The sequence below is a fragment of the Bos grunniens genome, chromosome 10 (genome assembly GCF_055505025.1).
Source record: "Bos grunniens cultivar Pamir isolate PY7600 chromosome 10, Bosgru_T2T1.0, whole genome shotgun sequence".
NCBI classification, from domain to species: domain Eukaryota; kingdom Metazoa; phylum Chordata; class Mammalia; order Artiodactyla; family Bovidae; genus Bos; species Bos grunniens.
Window position 1 is genome coordinate 25,840,770 of NC_141174.1, and position 21,414 is coordinate 25,862,183.

Consider the following 21,414-nt stretch of genomic DNA (forward strand, 5'->3'; position numbering starts at 1 on the left):
ACCCTTTCAATCACAATAAATCAAACTGTCAAGTAATTTACTGGTGTTTAAAAGAAACTTGTTTTTAAGCCATCTTTTTCATTTAAAAAAGTAGCACTTTCTTAAAATCTCAAAACTACACAGTATATCAATAAATTAAACTATCACCAAAAGATAACTCTCCTAGCATTTTTAAGAATGTATCTGTATTATGAGGGACTAGTGCTATTTGGTGGCACAGGAAGTAATAAATACTTTTTAAGTAAGACTTACCTATTCTGCAACTGTCTATACCATATTCCAAGTCAGGAACTCAGAACTTAAAAACACAGTAACATAATTGTTCTAAAAATATAAGTATCCAAGAGAAACACTATCTGGGTGGAAGGTGGAATATTTCTTTTCAGACATTAATCATACAAAAAAAGGTTTCGTGACCCTGAATGCATTTCCAACCTCCATTGCCCAAGAAAGAAAGACAAAGAAAAAGATATCAATCATTTGACTATCAGTGGGCTCCCTTAAGAGGTCCCTCAGTATTTCACAAACCTGGTTCTAGAACCTAGAACTCCTGACTGAAAAGATTACAGGATATAGAATCTAGATTTGACTACATTTGTCTCTTGACTTTTCTGCTGCCTTCATCGGGTATCACTAATAACACCTAAAGTGAGGTACTTTTCAAATACAGAACTTAAAAAAAAAAAAAAAAGACATCTCTCCCTACAGTTTGGCAACACAGTTCAGATTACTCTAACTTATCCCAAGTGAGTCAACTTATGCAGACTAGAAGCTGTGAAAAGGTTCTCTCATCAACTCTTGCTATAATATAATACCTACATCACAGGAAGGGACTCCCCAGGTGGGGCCATTGGTAAAGAACCTGCCTGCCAATGCAGGAGACATAAGAGATGCAAGTTTGATTTCTGGGCCGGGAAGATCCCCCTGGAGGAAGAGATGGCAACCCACTCCAGTACTCTTGCCTGGAGAATCCCATGGACAGAGAGGCCTAGCAGTCTATGGTCCATGGCGTCGTGAAGAGTTAGACACAACTGAAGCAACTTAGCACATACACACACATCACAGGGAAACCTATACACCTGTGGTCTCATCCTATGCCAGAATTTAAGCATAAGCCAAGAGCCTGTTCTTCTGTACTGTGCTAAGTGTTCTGTATGACTGTTTTACAATATTAAGGTTCTTTGAAAATTTTTTGACAAAATCTGTAGACACTAGATTAGCTTCAGGTCAGAAAGGCACGTGAGAACTGATCATTCTATAAGCAATCTTCTCTATAAAAATATATATACAAAAAAATAAAAAGAATTATGTATTTTGCTAAAGTTAAAAAATGCAAAAAAAAATCACTTTATGAATAAATAAAAACGTGCTTCCTAAAATTTAGTCTTGGCTCGAAGTGGCCCCAAGATATTAATATTTATATTCTCCAAGGTCCATACGTTTGAGGCTTGAAACTTAAGGAATGCCTATTCAGTTAACAATAATAATAGTTAACATGTATTGAGTCATTACTTCATGCATACACCAGGCACTGTGCTAAAGACTCTGTATTATTATTTACCCACATCTTACAGATTTGGAAACTCAGCATCTAATTTAACTATCCAAGCACAGCAAGCAAATCCAAATCAGGAATCAGACCACACCTGTCTTACTACATAGCTTATACTCTCTACGGAAATTCTAGAACTCACCCTACAAACACCTAGAATTCTCCCTACAAACACCCTAGAACTCACCTTAGAAATACCCTGATTGACCTGAATGCTCAAAGAAATAATCAGAATCCCCAGGAATACAACAACAAAAGCATACATTTAACTAGAGAAATGCTGCACATTTAGGTTGATTTTTATTTGGAATAAATATAATTATAAAAGTTCAATCATACTGTCATGCATAAAGTAATACCAAGAAACATAAAGAAAGGGGAAACACAGGATAACCATTCATAAGCAGAACTTGACATTACCAGAATACTTCTTGAAAATGGGGGCAATTTTAAGTTTTTGTGAAAACAATCCCTTTTTTCTCTTGAAAACTGTACCTAAAACATGATCTAATCTCCCACCTTAAATCTGTAAGGAGCATAAAGTTGTCCCTGGTAAAAACAAGTATCGCTTGGTAAAGTAGTAGCGGAGGTAGGAGCAGCAGGATAGCGGTAGAAGGCACAGGAGGAGTAACAGCAGTAGCATTAGAAACAGCACTGTAGTAACAACGGCAGTGACAGCAACGGAAGAGGCAGCTGCAGCAGCGGTAGTAGAGCAGTCATAGCAATATTACTAGTAAGCATAATATGCCAAGAAAAACATAGTTTTGGATTGTTGATCCTGAACCAGCCAAGTATCAGGGTCCTTACTAGAAGCAGTACTTCTCTTTGTATAGATCTGTAACTGAATGCTATGGTACACTGTAACTTCACCAGAGAAGTCTAGAGTTGAAGAAATTTTGGAGAACAGATACTTGAATTTTAGCTTTAAAAATCTCTCTGCCATAACTCAACTGTCACCTCCTTCAGATGTCATTCTCAAATTCCTTACTTTTACACTCTGGGGACAGCATTACTCTCTCCCTATGTTCACAAAGCATCTTTTATACGAGCATAGTTCCCTGTTTGGCATAACTGCAGAGCATTATGTCTTTCCTTTGGACTTTTGCCTCCTCAAGACTTTAATTTGTATCTTATCCATGCAGTTGTCTTGGGCACTCAAAAGAGTAAAAGTTCAATTAACAATTTTCCCATTTAAAAAACACTCAATAATCTAGTGTATAATTTACAATGAAAATTAACTAATGGTTGCTGAGAAACTGCTAAATATTGTGTATAAAGAATTAGGTAAGTTCAGAATCATCAGACTCAGCAGAAGTTTCTATAAGTTTCTCTGAGGACTGACTTTCCATTCAAATGACTAGACCTAACTGAGCTCTAAGCACAAATGACAGGCAGAGGACAAGTCAGAAGACCACAGAAAATCTAAAAGGAATCCTGACACAGAGATCACATTAAACCCATAAATATGAGGAAAGAAAAAATCCAATTTGTAAAATATTAAATTATTTGGATAAAGACAATTTATTAATACAACCTAAGGGTGGGAGTCTAGAATACCAAATCTGACATATCTAGGGGATCATTTTATCATCCGGTTGAAAATCTTCCACTTTTTAGAACAAACCTGTGTGAATAACTGTGGCAATATAAGTCTGAAAGCATTGTTTTCTGATCATATGAGAAAAAAAAAATCCATTTTTCAAGATCCAGTAAAAACTAATTAGCACTGTGGGAGAGAACATGAAATATATAAAATACTCCTTAAAAGAAAGAGAGAGAAGCTGAAAGAAAGAGAAATTGAGACTTCTGAAAATCCAGGCAAGGAAATAGCACAGAGAAAAGCTAAATGCACATACAGTTCATGACAGCGATAGGTACAATAAACTGTCAGTCTGATCAATCTAATAATACCTTACTCAAAGAAAAAATATTATTTTTGAAACACAATGATGCAGAATGAGAGAATATACTACTAACTGCAAAAAGAAAAGGAAAGTGAAGTGGCTCAGTCGTGTCTGACTCTTTGCAACCCCATGGACTGTAGCCTACCATGCTTCTCCATCCATGGGATTTTCCAGGCAAGACTGCTGGAGTGGGTTGCCATTTCCTTCTCCAGGGGATTTTCCCAACCCAGGGATTGAACCTGGGTCTTCCGCATTGTAGGCAGACACTTTACCGTCTGAGCCACCAGGGAAAGCACACATTTAAAAATAAATTGTGATCACAACTATGTAAAAAAGTCTATGTACAAAAAAGTACTAGAAGGCACACACATCCACCTGTAACTACAATCATGTTACGCTAGAGGGATTAAAAGTGATTCTTTTACTTTAAGAAAAAGTTGTCTAAATTTTCTCTAACAGTAATTTTTTAATATGAAGGTTTTGCAAAAGAAAATAAACTACATTTTATGTATAATTTAAACCAATTTCTTCTTATATCTCAATTTCTACCAATATATCTAATATGCAAGAGGTACATTAAGTTTTTTACCACATCAGAGAAAATTTAAGGATTAACATTACCTTATTCTACTCATAAAAATACTTAGTGGGAAATCTAATTAAATTAAGACACTCAACATAAAGAGGTCATCCAATTAATTGGTTCCATAAATACAAAAATATCAGTACAAGGGTTTAATAACCACTCTTAGAATCATCAGTATAGTTATCAGAGTACAAATTGGTGTAACTTGACATGACCTTATTCTGAAACAGACTATAAAATCAGATATTTTTTGTAAGGTATAAAAATGAAACTCTATCAACACAGGAAACAAAGGCTGCTGTTGCCCCCAAACCACACATGCAAAGAGAGCTGCTGTTACCCCCAAACCAAATTTGCAGAGTAACAGTAAATGGACTCAAAACGAGCCATCTTACCAATAACGAAAATCAGTCCTAATATTAACTTCCCTCAGGAAAAGTTCTTTACTCATCCCTGCAAATTACAATGCATGATCTCAAAATGTGCAAACCTGATTCCAGAAGGAAATCACATTGCAAATGAGTAATACTGCCAAATCAGACAAAGAGTATTGTACCAAGTCTTTACCATTACTAAATTGTCAAAAAGATTCAAAAATAACCTTCAATCAGGTTCAACATGTAAAGAACTTGAAATTCATCACACTTGTCCTTATAGCAATAAAAAAGCTGAAGAGAAAAAATGAAAATCAACCACTCTTCTTCAATTAATCAGGGAATTGAAGCCAGAGGGCAAACCTCTAACCTGAAAACTACAGAGACAGGTAGATACAGAAAATCACACTGTGCAAGAAGCAAAGCCTAGGAAGATAAATCTTCAGCTGGAGCCAGTATCAGTAGGAACACTTTAAACAGTAAATGACAAACTGCTGGAGACTCAGTGTAGACTAGCTTAGAATGAAAAACCATGAGAGAGCTCAGTCTTTGAAAGGCCCCAACAGTTTCTAGAGTTTTACCTCCAGGAGCCCTACCAGGTTCTCAACTGTGATAATCTGAAAAAATTTTCTTTATTTCCAGCAGGGGGAAGGGAGACATAATAATTCTTAAAATATACCCAAAGCTTTCTGTTCTTCTTAAAAAAGACAGTCTGAAAAGAACATTATTTTAACAGAACCTAGCCTACCAGGAAGTACCTTACCTAACTCCAGCTCCCTCCAGCCTTCAAAGAACAGAAGAGATACACAAATCAGGTTTAAAAAACTGAGACCTAATCACAATACCACAAAACTCCCAACCATCTTACCTCCATATCAATACAACTCTATACAATAACAGAGCATTACAGGTAAAAAGAACTTCAAAGTCTGAGACCCCATTTAAAGATTCTCTACATAACCCAAAGACAAAAGAACAAGCCAAAATAAGGACACTGCAAGAAATGTTAGCCTCTGACACCAAATACAGGCTTCCCAGGTAGCTCAGCGGTAAAGAATCCACCTGCCAATGCAGAAGACAAGGGTTGGATTCCATTTCCTCTTGGGATCTTCCTGATCCCAAGAGGAAATGGAAACCCATTCCAGTATTCTTGCCTGGAAAATCTCATGGACAGAGGAGCCTGCCAGTCTACAGTCCATTGGGTTGCAAAGAGTCAGACACAATTAAGAACTGGACACAACTGAACATATATGCACGGCATGGCATCCTAATCAGATAAATATAAAACCTCACACTAAAGATCTATTTTGATAGACATGAGTTTGAGTGAACTCTGGGAGTTGGTGATGGACAGAGAGGCCTGGCATGCTGCGATTCATGGGGTCGCAAAGAGTCGGACACAACTGAGCGACTGAATTGAAGTGAAAGATCTATTTACCTCCTCTTTTTTATCTACTATGCCATGCTTGCTGCTGCTGTGGCTGTTGCTTCAATTGTGTCTGACTCTGCGACCCCATAGATAGCAGCCCACCATGTTTGGATAGCAACAAAAAAAGAAAGCATTGTAAAGGCAAAAAAACACAATCTGAAGAAACAAAGCATGCCTCAAAACCAGACTCATACAGCAGAGGCTTTAGAATTAGCAATGGGTTAAAAAAAGGCTATGGTAAATATGCAAAGGGCTCTAATGGAAAAAGTGAACATGTAAGAACAAATTGGTAATAAAAGCAGAACATGGAAACTCTAAGAAAAGATCAATAGGAAATGTTACAAATCAACAACAATGTAACAGAAAACAAAAATGTCTTTAGTAACAAACACCAAGCCAGATCCAGGAAGCTCAGTGTCCTCCAAGCAGAACAAATACTAAAATACTTACAGAACAACAGATGAGTAAGTCAACAAAAAAAGAAGAGAAAAAAAACAAAGAGAGGAGAAAAAAAATAAACCTTATCTAGAAAGAAGTAAAATAAGAATTACATTGAACTTTCTCTTCAGAAACCATGCAAACAAAATGAGTGAAATAAACACCAACCTAGAATTCTGTACCCAACAAAATTATCCTTCAAAAGTGGGGGGGCGGGGGGGTGGGCAACCGTCTCAGACAAAAATTGAGAAAACTGAAAACCTACTGATCTGCCTTGCAAGAAATGTAAAAACAAGTTCTTCAGACAGAAATAAGATTATATACTGGTAAGAAACATGGATTATATAAAGAAATGATGAGCATAAGAAAAGCAATATATAAAGGCAAAACTAAAACTCTTATTTTTCTTATTCTTAATCTAACAAATAACGTGTTCAAAACCATATATTTTGTGATCACAGCTTATAGAAAACTTAAATGAATGACAGAATGGTATAAAGGATGGGAGAAAGGACCTGAAAATGCTCTAAGGTACTTGTGTATCCATGAAGTAGTGTAGCATTATTTGAAAATGAACTTGAATTACCTAGAAATGTATAAATGTTAACTCTGAGACAACCATTCAAAAAAGTTCCTTAAGAAATATAATGATATACTATAACAGGATAGAAAATGGAACCATATAAAATGCTCAATTAAAATGAGAGAAAGCAGAAACAGAGTGGAAGGCCAAAAAAAAATAAAAAGGAAAAGAAAAAAACAAAACCAGAAACTAAGAACTGAAGCAAGGAATGGAAAACATTTAAAATATGGTAAATACTAACAAGTATATCAATAATTACTTTAAATGTCAGTGATCTACATACACCAATTCAGAGTGACAAGACCCAACTATATGTTGTCTGCAAAAACCCACTTATAAAGGCATAGATATATTAAAGGAAAAGGGATAACGTAAGATATACTATGCTAACACTAAACAAAAGAAAACAGATAGAGCTGACTTCAAAGCAAGGAAGATTTCCAGAATAAGGAGAGACAGTATATAATGATAGAGGGTTGATTCTCCAAGAAGATATAACTATCCTTATATACATGCAGCTAACAACAGAACTAAATACTTGAGATAAAAACTAGTAGAACTGCAAAAAGAAATACATAAATTCTCTATTATATCTGAAGATTTCAATACCCCACTATCAGTAAATGAACCAACAGGCTGAAAATCAGTAAGACTATCACAGAACTGAACAGCACCATCAATTAACTGGATCTAATTGACATCCATAGAGGCTTCCCAGGTGGCACAGTGGTAAAGAATGCCCCTGCCAATGCAGGAGACACAGAGACATGGGTTCAATGCCTGGGTCGGAAAGAACCCGTGGAGCAGTAAATTGCAACCCGCTCTAGTATTCTTGCCTGGTAAATTCCAGAGACAGAGGCGCCTGGTGGGCTATAGTCCATGGCCTTGCAAAGAGTGAGACATAACTGAACACAAGACACAATTGGCATCTATGGACTACTTCATTCAACAACAGCAGAATACACATTCTTCTCAAGCTCAGAGGGAACATTCACCAAGCAGACTATATTCTGGGCTAGGAAATACACCTTTACAAATTTAAAAGAACAGATATCAAATGAAATATGGTCTCAGACCACAATGAAATTAAGCCAGAAATTAATAACAGTAGACAGCCAGAAAATCCCCAAGTATGTAGATATTAACAACATATACAAATGATACATGAATCAAAGTGTTGAGGATTTTTAAAAAATTTTTAACTAAATAAAAATGAAAATAAAGCATAAAAATCTGTGGGATACAGCAAATACCATACTACATTTTCTCTCTTAGAAAGAAACTTAACACTGGATGCATATATTTAAATTAAAAAAGTAAAGTTGACTACTCAAATTTCTACCTTAGGAAACAAGGAAAAGAAAATAATTAAATTCAAAATAAGCAGCAGAAAATAAATAATAAAAATCAGAGCAGAAATCAGTGAAATTGAAAACAGGGTAAACAAGAAAACCAACAAAACTAAAAGCTGGTTCTTTGAGAAGACCAATAAAATGAATAAACTCCTAGCCAAGCTTCCTAAGGAGAAAAGGAGACAAGTCAATTACTAATATCAGACATGAAAGATGGGCCATGACTAGCAATCCTACAGATATTAAAAGGATAATAAAGAAATATTTGGATAATTCTATGCCCACAAACTTGCTAACTTAGAAGAAATGGACCAATTCCTTGAAAGACCCAATCTGCCAAAGCAAACACAAGGAGAAACAGATCATGTGAATAGGCCTATACTGGTCAAAGAAACTGAATAAACAACTAATCACTTTCCACTAGTACACTGTAAGTCAATTATACTTCAATAAAAAATAAATAATATTTAAAAAAAGGAAAATGTGTTCAACATGGTCTTCCTTCCTTGCTTTTTTTCCTACGGAATTGCAGGAGTAGCTGGGGAGGAGGGGAAAGAAATTTTCTAGATTTTCAAGCATCCAAAAATCAAAAAAATAAATACTACATAGAAAGTGAAGACTGTGAATCACAAAAGGAATCAAATACATCCATAGTCTACATCATGCTTGCTTCAGAAAAGGTTATTTCATTTTCTGAACTCAGCTGACAGAGTAGAGCAACAAAACATTTTTCTAACTTTAAATGAACTAACTGACCTGAAGAATGACTCTATTCTAAATACAACATTCAGACTGAAAAATAAAATACAGTAAGTCAGAGAGAATGGAATGGACTAGAATGGGGTAATTCCATGTTTACCCAATATCTTCACTAATGATTTTAACTCAAGCAAACAAAATATAAATAAGGCTATATTCACAGGGCAGAATACATCAGATCAGCACTTAAAGCATTCTCTATTTCTTTTTTTAATTTTGTCACTCCAACAAAACTAATACCAATACGGTATACAGCAGACACTCAACAATTACAGAACTTTAGAACCTGAGAGCTAGAAAGGCTCTCAGAGATACATTCCTATTCTCTTCTTTCAAACCTCCCCTTTTACCCATTGAGAAACTAATAGCTGGAGAAGACCGTAACTTTTCCAAGCTATTATAGTTAACAGTGAGACAGAAACTATCTTTTTGCCTTTTCATACTGTTCATGGGGTTCTCAAGGCAAGAATACTGAAGTGGTTTGCCATTCCCTTCTCCAGTGGACCACATTTTGTCAGAACTCTCCACCATCACCTGATGAGAAGAACTAACTCATTTGAAAAGACCCTGATGCTGGGAAAGATGGAAGGCGGGAGGAGAAGGAGACAACAGAGGATGAGATGGTTGGATGGCATCACAGACTCAATGGACATGAGTTTGAGTAAACTCAGGGAGTTGGAGACGGACAGGGAGGCCTGGTGTGCTGCGGTCTATGGGGTCGCAAAGAGTGGGACACGACTGAGCGACCAAATTGACTGACTAACTGGACAGAAACTAGAACCAAAGCATCTTGACTTCCATACTGGTATTCCTTCCACAATATACCATGCTGTTGTCAACAACTCTGATGAGCCTGAGATTTCTATCCTACATGCATGCAAAGCAATGAGACTGTGAGAGTTTCATGGCTACTGAGAACCAAAAGTATCTAGCCACACACAGACTGAACACAGAACTGAAACCATATACTCTGCAATGCATTTAATACTACCCACCCCCCAAATTTATAACCACTGGAACATGTGAATTTGACCTCACTTGGAAACAGGATCTCTGCAGATGTAATCAAGGTAACATAAGGTCATACTGGATTAGGGTGGGTTCTAATCCAACGACTGGTATCCTTATAAAAAGAAGGCAATTTGGACAGAGATACAGAGGGAAGATCCCCTAGGGGAGGGCACGGCAACCTATTCCAGTATTCTTGCCTGGAGGAGCCCATGGACAGAGGAGCCTGGCAGGCTACAGTCCAGAGAGTAACAAAGAGTCACGTACACACAGAGGGAAGACCACCATGTGAAGATGGAGGTAGAGATTAAAGGTATGCTGCCACAAGCCAAGAAACACCAAAGATTGCTTAAAAATACCAGAAGCTCGAAAAGAGGAAACAATTATTCCCCTAGAGGCTATTCTTTTAAGTGACTAATTAGTCACTAATTACACAGCAATTTGTTATAGCATCCCTAGGAAACTAAAACACCTACACACAAACACGCACACACCCCTTTCTGTTTACATGAGCCTGGCTTTACTAGTCCAGTGTCTTCACTAGCATACTCTACTATTCCAGGAGATTCTTGCGGGAACATAACTTGATTATAGAAATTTCACAAAAGACTCATCAAGACTCCAACAGAAAGCATCAACAGTTTAAATCCTTGCATCGCTGTTTTGATCAATTCTAAATTGTTGTATTGATATTCATGATACTTACTCAGTATTAATCAAGCTCCATCATCACCATTGCAAGACTCAAATAAAATCAAACTTCAAATTCTAAAATTTTTACCTTGACTTTGCCCTTTTAAGGTATTATCAAATATCTGTCAAGGTGGTATTCTCCTTTACCACAGTAAGCAATAAACTCAACTTTATCAACAGGTTGTGTTAGTGTAATATCTGGTGAGCCAGTATCAGATAATCCTGGCAGAAAATATGATACCCCTGGGTCAGAAACAAAGAGAAGTTTACTACTCAAAACAACAGCTGTAGCCAATGTTATCATCTTTCGCACTGGTTCCCCAAGCTCCAATTCCTAAAGGGCAATACAAAGATAAGCCAGGTGATGCTGCACACACAGTGAGTTACATTACAGGAGAAGAAAGCTGAAACCTAAGAACCGTCAATATTTTAAAGGAGTTGCAAGCAAAAATATCCCACCTTTTCCCAAGAGAGATTATCTTGATTATCCTGGACAGTAAGGAAATCTGCCCTCTGTTGTTATGGAAATACCATTTCTATCTTCTCAGGCTGTTAGCGATGCAAATTTCTTTCAAAAGAGGGCCCTAAACAAAAGCTGCCAATGCCTCTGGCTCAGAAGATGTGCTGAAGCATAAGAGATCATGGAGAATCACCTCTCAATAGGTATCTCCCTTGTCCTAAAGGGCTAGAGACTTTAGGAAATCAGGATGAAGTTAGTATAAAGCAATGAGTAGAAAATGTTCCAGGAAGAAAACATTTAGACAAAAAGGTATACTACCTGTATAACCTAAAACCACTCTGTGTGTCTTAAACAGTCTCTCTCAACAAGCCTGTATATCAACTACGCAAAAGTAAATAATTATATGTTTGATTCTTACTTTTATTTTAAACTATTACATTTCCAAAAGAGTATACTGAATGAGGGTTTTTATTTTGTTTGCTAATTTTCTAGGTTTAGTAGCGCTCATGAAAAAAAAGAAAAACAGGGACTTGCCTGGAGGTTCAGTGGTTAATACTCTGCACTTCCACGGCAGGGGGCACAGGTTCAGTCCCTCCTCAGGACACTTAATATCCTCCTGCTGTGCAGTGCAGCCAAAATTTTAAAAAAAGGAAGAAGAAAAAAAGAAAACTGTTTACTAGTTCTGAACTTCACCAATTTTACCTGTAAATACAATTATTAAATGAAATCCTCAAGAGCAGAATATAATCCACATTTTAGAGTACTTAGATTTTTAACCAAGAAATCTAAGGTCCAAATTTATCTAAAATTTGTAAAACTTTGGGTCTCATTTAATATTATACATTTTAAATTAATCCACATAAAATTTTAAGGTTGTTGAAAAATAAAAAATAATTTGCTAGATTTTTCTAGCTACATATTTAATATCAGCATATTTTTGCATCTGTTTGAAAATGAAGATCATATCTCATACCCTTTCAACAGTAACCTGTTTTAACAAATCAGTTGAAAGAGAAATTAAAACTGAGTTTTTTAAATAAACAATTGTAAATTGAGCAATTTAACTTTATTTCAACTCTAAGATCAAGCAATGATCCCTGGAGGAAGAGAGGCAGGATAATGAGTAAAATGAGCACTACATAACATGTCTCCAGAGAGCTGTGTGACTAAATCTTATCAGCTCACCTCTCCAGGTCTCCACTTTCCTATTTACAAAAAAAAAAAATACAGGTATTAGACTAAATGTTCCTTAAGGTCCATGTCACTTAACAGTTCTACAAGTCCGGTTTTGACAGTTTTGATTGATTCTACTTTCTCATGATTTCAGAAAATTAACTTCCTACTTCTTGCCCTGACAATCTTAAAGAATCCACGGATGAAATGATGCTCTAATGAACTCAAAGAAGTCCACTAAATCATCAGTTCAGCAAGTAGTAATATTTGCAGTAGAAATAATTCTTTCAGAAAACACCAAAATCTAAAATGACCCTCACCGTCAAGAAGTTCAATCGTCTACTTGAGAATGTAGGTACATGAAATTCTAATAGACTTTCAGTTCAGTTCAGTTGCTCAGTCATGTCCGACTCTTTGCAACCCCATGAATCGAGGCAGGCAAGGCCTCCCTGTCCATCACCAGCTCCCGGAGTTCACTCAGATTCAAGTCCATCGAATCAGTGATGCCATCCAGCCATCTCATCCTCTGTTGTCTCCTTCTCCTCCTGCCCCCAATCCCTCCCAGTATCAGAGTCTTTTCCAATGAGTTAACTCTTCGCATGAGGTGGTCAAAGTACTGCAATTTCAGCTTTACCATCATTCCTTCCAAAGAAATACCAGGGCTGATGTCCTTCAGAATGGACTGGCTGGATCTCCTTGCAGTCCAAGGGACTCTCAAGAGTCTTCTCCAACACGACAATTCAAAAGCATCAATCTTCAGCGCTCAGCCTTCTTCACAGTCCAACTCTCACATCCATACATGACCACAGGAAAAACCATAGCCTGGACTAGATGGACCTTTGTTGACAAAGTAATGTCTTTGCTTTTCAATATGCTATCTAGGTTGGTCATAACTTTCCTTCCAAGGAGTAAGCGTCTTTTAATTTCATGGCTGCAGTCACCATCTGCAGTGATTTTGGAGCCCCCCAAAATAAAGTCTGACACTGTTTCCACTGTTTCCCCATCTATTTCCCATGAAGTGATGGGACCGGATGCCATGATCTTTGTTTTCTGAATGTTGAGCTTTAAACCAACTTTTTCACTCTCCTCTTTCACTTTCATCAAGAGGCTTTTTAGTTCCTCTTCACTTTCTGCCATAAGGGTGGTGTCATCTGCTTATCTGAGGTGATTGATGTTTCTCCCAGCAATCTTGCTTCCAGCTTGTGCTTCTTCCAGTCCAGAGTTTCTCATGATGTACTCTGCATATAAGTTAAATAAGCAGGGTGACAATATACAGCCTTGACATATTCCTTTTCCTATTTGGAACCAGTCTGTTGTTCCATGTCCAGTTCTAACTGTTACTTCCTGACCTGCATACAGGTTTCTCAAGAGGCAGGTCAGGTGGTCTGGTATTCCCATCTCTTTCAGAATTTTCTACAGTTGATTGTGATCCACACAGTCAAAGGCTTTGGCATAGTCAATAAAGCAGAAATAGATGTTTTTCTGGAACTCTCTTGCTTTTTCCATGATCCAGCAGATGTTGGCAATTTGATCTCTGGTTGCTCTGCCTTTTCTAAAACCAGCTGGAACATCAGGAAGTTCACGGTTCACATATTGCTGAAGCCTGGCTTGGAGAATTTTCAGCATTACTTTACTAGCGTGTGAAATGAGTGCAATTGTGCAGTAGTTTGAGCATTCTTTGGCATTGCCTTTCTTTGGGATTGGAATGAAAACTGACCTTTTCCAGTCCTGTGGCCACTGCTGAGTTTTCCAAATTTGCTGGCATATTGAGTGCAGCACTTTCACAGCATCATCTTTCAGGATTTGGAGTAGCTCAACTGGAATTCCATCACCTCCACTAGCTTTGTTCGTAGTGATGCTTTCTAAGGCCCACTTGACTTCACATTCCAGGATGTCTGGCTCTAGGTGAGTGATCACACCATTGTGATTATCTGGGTTGTGAAGATCTTTTCTGTACAGTTCTTCTGTGTATTCTTGCCACCTCTTCTTAATATCTTCTGCTTCTGTTAGGTCCATACCATTTCTGTCCTTTATTGAGCCCATCTTTGCATGAAATGTTCCCTTGGTATCTCTGATTTTCTTGAGGAGATCTCTAGTCTTTCCCATTCTGTTGTTTTCCTCTATTTCCTTGCACTGATCGCTGAAGAAGGCTTTCTTATCTCTTCTTGCTATTCTTTGGAACTCTGCATTCAGATGCTTATATCTTTCCTTTTCTCCTTTGCTTTTCGCTTCTCTTCTTTTCTCAGCTATTTGTAAGGCCTCCCCAGACAGCCATTTTGCTTTGTTGCATTTCTTTTCTATGGGAATGGTCTTGATTCCTGTCTCCTGTACAATGTCACAAACCTCATTCCATAGTTCATCAGACACTCTATCTATCAGATCTAGGCCCTTAAATCTATTTCTCACTTCCACTGTATAATCATAAGGGATTTGATTTAGGTCATACCTGAATGGTCTAGTGGTTTTCCCTACTTTCTTCAATTTCAGTCTGAATTTGGCAATAAGGAGTTCATGGTCTGAGCCACAGTCAGCTCCTGGTCTTGTTTTTGCTGACTGTATAGAGCTTCTCCATCTGTGGCTGCAAAGAATATAATCAATTTGATTTCGGTGTTGACCATCTGGTGATGTCCATGTATAGAGTCTTCTCTTGTGTTGTTGGAATAGGGTGTTTGTTATGACCAGTGCATTTTCTTGGCAAAACTCTATTAGTCTTTGCCCTGCTTCATTCCATTTTCCAAGGCCAAATTTGCCTGTTACTCCAGGTGTTTCTTGACTTCCTACTTTTGCATTCCAGTCCCCTGTAATGAAAAGGACATCTTTTTTGGGTGTTAGTTCTAAAAGGTCTTGTAGGTCTTCATAGAACTGTTCAACTTCAGCTTCTTCAGCGTTACTGGTTGGGGCACAGACTTGGATTACTGTGATATTGAATGGTTTGCCTTGGAAACGAACAGAGATCATTCTGTCATTTTTGAGATTGCGTCCAATTACTGCATTTCAGACTCTTTTGTTGACCATGATGGCTACTCCATTTCTTCTGAGGGATTCCTGCCTGCAGTAGTAGATATAATGGTCATCTGAGTTAAATTCACCCATTCCAGTCCATTTCAGTTCGCTGATTCCTAGAATGTCGACATTCACTCTTGCCATCTCTTGTTTGACCACTTCCAATTTGCCTTGATTCATGGACCTGACATTCCAGGTTCCTATGCAATATTGCTCTTTACAGCATCGGACGTTGCTTCTATCACCAGTCACATCCACAGCTGGGTATTCTTTTTGCTTTGGCTCCATCCCTTCATTCTTTCTAGAGTTATTTCTCCACTGATCTCCAGTAGCATATTGGGCACCTACTGACCTGGGAAGTTCCTCTTTCAGTATCCTATCATTTTGCCTTTTCATACTGTTCATGGGGTTCTCAAGGCAAGAATACTGAAGTGGTTTGCCATTCCCTTCTCCAGTGGACCACATTTTGTCAGAACTCTCCACCATCACCTGATGAGAAGAACTAACTCATTTGAAAAGACCCTGATGCTGGGAAAGATGGAAGGCGGGAGGAGAAGGAGACAACAGAGGATGAGATGGTTGGATGGCATCACAGACTCAATGGACATGAGTTTGAGTAAACTCAGGGAGTTGGAGACGGACAGGGAGGCCTGGTGTGCTGCGGTCTATGGGGTCGCAAAGAGTGGGACACGACTGAGCGACCAAATTGACTGACTAACTGGACAGAAACTAGAACCAAAGCATCTTGACTTCCATACTGGTATTCCTTCCACAATATACCATGCTGTTGTCAACAACTCTGATGAGCCTGAGATTTCTATCCTACATGCATGCAAAGCAATGAGACTGTGAGAGTTTCATGGCTACTGAGAACCAAAAGTATCTAGCCACACACAGACTGAACACAGAACTGAAACCATATACTCTGCAATGCATTTAATACTACCCACCCCCCAAATTTATAACCACTGGAACATGTGAATTTGACCTCACTTGGAAACAGGATCTCTGCAGATGTAATCAAGGTAACATAAGGTCATACTGGATTAGGGTGGGTTCTAATCCAACGACTGGTATCCTTATAAAAAGAAGGCAATTTGGACAGAGATACAGAGGGAAGATCCCCTAGGGGAGGGCACGGCAACCTATTCCAGTATTCTTGCCTGGAGGAGCCCATGGACAGAGGAGCCTGGCAGGCTACAGTCCAGAGAGTAACAAAGAGTCACGTACACACAGAGGGAAGACCACCATGTGAAGATGGAGGTAGAGATTAAAGGTATGCTGCCACAAGCCAAGAAACACCAAAGATTGCTTAAAAATACCAGAAGCTCGAAAAGAGGAAACAATTATTCCCCTAGAGGCTATTCTTTTAAGTGACTAATTAGTCACTAATTACACAGCAATTTGTTATAGCATCCCTAGGAAACTAAAACACCTACACACAAACACGCACACACCCCTTTCTGTTTACATGAGCCTGGCTTTACTAGTCCAGTGTCTTCACTAGCATACTCTACTATTCCAGGAGATTCTTGCGGGAACATAACTTGATTATAGAAATTTCACAAAAGACTCATCAAGACTCCAACAGAAAGCATCAACAGTTTAAATCCTTGCATCGCTGTTTTGATCAATTCTAAATTGTTGTATTGATATTCATGATACTTACTCAGTATTAATCAAGCTCCATCATCACCATTGCAAGACTCAAATAAAATCAAACTTCAAATTCTAAAATTTTTACCTTGACTTTGCCCTTTTAAGGTATTATCAAATATCTGTCAAGGTGGTATTCTCCTTTACCACAGTAAGCAATAAACTCAACTTTATCAACAGGTTGTGTTAGTGTAATATCTGGTGAGCCAGTATCAGATAATCCTGGCAGAAAATATGATACCCCTGGGTCAGAAACAAAGAGAAGTTTACTACTCAAAACAACAGCTGTAGCCAATGTTATCATCTTTCGCACTGGTTCCCCAAGCTCCAATTCCTAAAGGGCAATACAAAGATAAGCCAGGTGATGCTGCACACACAGTGAGTTACATTACAGGAGAAGAAAGCTGAAACCTAAGAACCGTCAATATTTTAAAGGAGTTGCAAGCAAAAATATCCCACCTTTTCCCAAGAGAGATTATCTTGATTATCCTGGACAGTAAGGAAATCTGCCCTCTGTTGTTATGGAAATACCATTTCTATCTTCTCAGGCTGTTAGCGATGCAAATTTCTTTCAAAAGAGGGCCCTAAACAAAAGCTGCCAATGCCTCTGGCTCAGAAGATGTGCTGAAGCATAAGAGATCATGGAGAATCACCTCTCAATAGGTATCTCCCTTGTCCTAAAGGGCTAGAGACTTTAGGAAATCAGGATGAAGTTAGTATAAAGCAATGAGTAGAAAATGTTCCAGGAAGAAAACATTTAGACAAAAAGGTATACTACCTGTATAACCTAAAACCACTCTGTGTGTCTTAAACAGTCTCTCTCAACAAGCCTGTATATCAACTACGCAAAAGTAAATAATTATATGTTTGATTCTTACTTTTATTTTAAACTATTACATTTCCAAAAGAGTATACTGAATGAGGGTTTTTATTTTGTTTGCTAATTTTCTAGGTTTAGTAGCGCTCATGAAAAAAAAGAAAAACAGGGACTTGCCTGGAGGTTCAGTGGTTAATACTCTGCACTTCCACGGCAGGGGGCACAGGTTCAGTCCCTCCTCAGGACACTTAATATCCTCCTGCTGTGCAGTGCAGCCAAAATTTTAAAAAAAGGAAGAAGAAAAAAAGAAAACTGTTTACTAGTTCTGAACTTCACCAATTTTACCTGTAAATACAATTATTAAATGAAATCCTCAAGAGCAGAATATAATCCACATTTTAGAGTACTTAGATTTTTAACCAAGAAATCTAAGGTCCAAATTTATCTAAAATTTGTAAAACTTTGGGTCTCATTTAATATTATACATTTTAAATTAATCCACATAAAATTTTAAGGTTGTTGAAAAATAAAAAATAATTTGCTAGATTTTTCTAGCTACATATTTAATATCAGCATATTTTTGCATCTGTTTGAAAATGAAGATCATATCTCATACCCTTTCAACAGTAACCTGTTTTAACAAATCAGTTGAAAGAGAAATTAAAACTGAGTTTTTTAAATAAACAATTGTAAATTGAGCAATTTAACTTTATTTCAACTCTAAGATCAAGCAATGATCCCTGGAGGAAGAGAGGCAGGATAATGAGTAAAATGAGCACTACATAACATGTCTCCAGAGAGCTGTGTGACTAAATCTTATCAGCTCACCTCTCCAGGTCTCCACTTTCCTATTTACAAAAAAAAAAAATACAGGTATTAGACTAAATGTTCCTTAAGGTCCATGTCACTTAACAGTTCTACAAGTCCGGTTTTGACAGTTTTGATTGATTCTACTTTCTCATGATTTCAGAAAATTAACTTCCTACTTCTTGCCCTGACAATCTTAAAGAATCCACGGATGAAATGATGCTCTAATGAACTCAAAGAAGTCCACTAAATCATCAGTTCAGCAAGTAGTAATATTTGCAGTAGAAATAATTCTTTCAGAAAACACCAAAATCTAAAATGACCCTCACCGTCAAGAAGTTCAATCGTCTACTTGAGAATGTAGGTACATGAAATTCTAATAGACTTTCAGTTCAGTTCAGTTGCTCAGTCATGTCCGACTCTTTGCAACCCCATGAATCGAGGCAGGCAAGGCCTCCCTGTCCATCACCAGCTCCCGGAGTTCACTCAGATTCAAGTCCATCGAATCAGTGATGCCATCCAGCCATCTCATCCTCTGTTGTCTCCTTCTCCTCCTGCCCCCAATCCCTCCCAGTATCAGAGTCTTTTCCAATGAGTTAACTCTTCGCATGAGGTGGTCAAAGTACTGCAATTTCAGCTTTACCATCATTCCTTCCAAAGAAATACCAGGGCTGATGTCCTTCAGAATGGACTGGCTGGATCTCCTTGCAGTCCAAGGGACTCTCAAGAGTCTTCTCCAACACGACAATTCAAAAGCATCAATCTTCAGCGCTCAGCCTTCTTCACAGTCCAACTCTCACATCCATACATGACCACAGGAAAAACCATAGCCTGGACTAGATGGACCTTTGTTGACAAAGTAATGTCTTTGCTTTTCAATATGCTATCTAGGTTGGTCATAACTTTCCTTCCAAGGAGTAAGCGTCTTTTAATTTCATGGCTGCAGTCACCATCTGCAGTGATTTTGGAGCCCCCCAAAATAAAGTCTGACACTGTTTCCACTGTTTCCCCATCTATTTCCCATGAAGTGATGGGACCGGATGCCATGATCTTTGTTTTCTGAATGTTGAGCTTTAAACCAACTTTTTCACTCTCCTCTTTCACTTTCATCAAGAGGCTTTTTAGTTCCTCTTCACTTTCTGCCATAAGGGTGGTGTCATCTGCTTATCTGAGGTGATTGATGTTTCTCCCAGCAATCTTGCTTCCAGCTTGTGCTTCTTCCAGTCCAGAGTTTCTCATGATGTACTCTGCATATAAGTTAAATAAGCAGGGTGACAATATACAGCCTTGACATATTCCTTTTCCTATTTGGAACCAGTCTGTTGTTCCATGTCCAGTTCTAACTGTTACTTCCTGACCTGCATACAGGTTTCTCAAGAGGCAGGTCAGGTGGTCTGGTATTCCCATCTCTTTCAGAATTTTCTACAGTTGATTGTGATCCACACAGTCAAAGGCTTTGGCATAGTCAATAAAGCAGAAATAGATGTTTTTCTGGAACTCTCTTGCTTTTTCCATGATCCAGCAGATGTTGGCAATTTGATCTCTGGTTGCTCTGCCTTTTCTAAAACCAGCTGGAACATCAGGAAGTTCACGGTTCACATATTGCTGAAGCCTGGCTTGGAGAATTTTCAGCATTACTTTACTAGCGTGTGAAATGAGTGCAATTGTGCAGTAGTTTGAGCATTCTTTGGCATTGCCTTTCTTTGGGATTGGAATGAAAACTGACCTTTTCCAGTCCTGTGGCCACTGCTGAGTTTTCCAAATTTGCTGGCATATTGAGTGCAGCACTTTCACAGCATCATCTTTCAGGATTTGGAGTAGCTCAACTGGAATTCCATCACCTCCACTAGCTTTGTTCGTAGTGATGCTTTCTAAGGCCCACTTGACTTCACATTCCAGGATGTCTGGCTCTAGGTGAGTGATCACACCATTGTGATTATCTGGGTTGTGAAGATCTTTTCTGTACAGTTCTTCTGTGTATTCTTGCCACCTCTTCTTAATATCTTCTGCTTCTGTTAGGTCCATACCATTTCTGTCCTTTATTGAGCCCATCTTTGCATGAAATGTTCCCTTGGTATCTCTGATTTTCTTGAGGAGATCTCTAGTCTTTCCCATTCTGTTGTTTTCCTCTATTTCCTTGCACTGATCGCTGAAGAAGGCTTTCTTATCTCTTCTTGCTATTCTTTGGAACTCTGCATTCAGATGCTTATATCTTTCCTTTTCTCCTTTGCTTTTCGCTTCTCTTCTTTTCTCAGCTATTTGTAAGGCCTCCCCAGACAGCCATTTTGCTTTGTTGCATTTCTTTTCTATGGGAATGGTCTTGATTCCTGTCTCCTGTACAATGTCACAAACCTCATTCCATAGTTCATCAGACACTCTATCTATCAGATCTAGGCCCTTAAATCTATTTCTCACTTCCACTGTATAATCATAAGGGATTTGATTTAGGTCATACCTGAATGGTCTAGTGGTTTTCCCTACTTTCTTCAATTTCAGTCTGAATTTGGCAATAAGGAGTTCATGGTCTGAGCCACAGTCAGCTCCTGGTCTTGTTTTTGCTGACTGTATAGAGCTTCTCCATCTGTGGCTGCAAAGAATATAATCAATTTGATTTCGGTGTTGACCATCTGGTGATGTCCATGTATAGAGTCTTCTCTTGTGTTGTTGGAATAGGGTGTTTGTTATGACCAGTGCATTTTCTTGGCAAAACTCTATTAGTCTTTGCCCTGCTTCATTCCATTTTCCAAGGCCAAATTTGCCTGTTACTCCAGGTGTTTCTTGACTTCCTACTTTTGCATTCCAGTCCCCTGTAATGAAAAG

The 21,414-nt window shown here is 38.1% G+C and overlaps 1 protein-coding gene and 1 pseudogene across 33 annotated transcripts in view; one reads left to right on the top strand and one right to left on the bottom strand.

Moving 5' to 3' along the window:
- Positions 1 to 21,414, bottom strand: part of FUT8 (fucosyltransferase 8) — a 361,102-nt gene that overhangs the window by 279,783 nt on the left and 59,905 nt on the right. Inside the window, exon 1 of one of the 33 annotated variants that reach the window (XM_086320216.1) lies at positions 11,673 to 11,713. The exons of the other annotated variants lie outside the window; for them this stretch is intronic. The gene's annotated coding sequence lies outside the window, so the exon portion shown is untranslated. Of the gene's footprint in view, positions 1 to 11,672; positions 11,714 to 21,414 lie in introns of those variants that run through there. 33 annotated transcript variants of the gene reach the window in all.
- The window catches only part of LOC147364170 (UDP-GalNAc:beta-1,3-N-acetylgalactosaminyltransferase 1-like), an 87,354-nt pseudogene that overhangs the window by 53,385 nt on the left and 12,555 nt on the right, over positions 1 to 21,414 (top strand).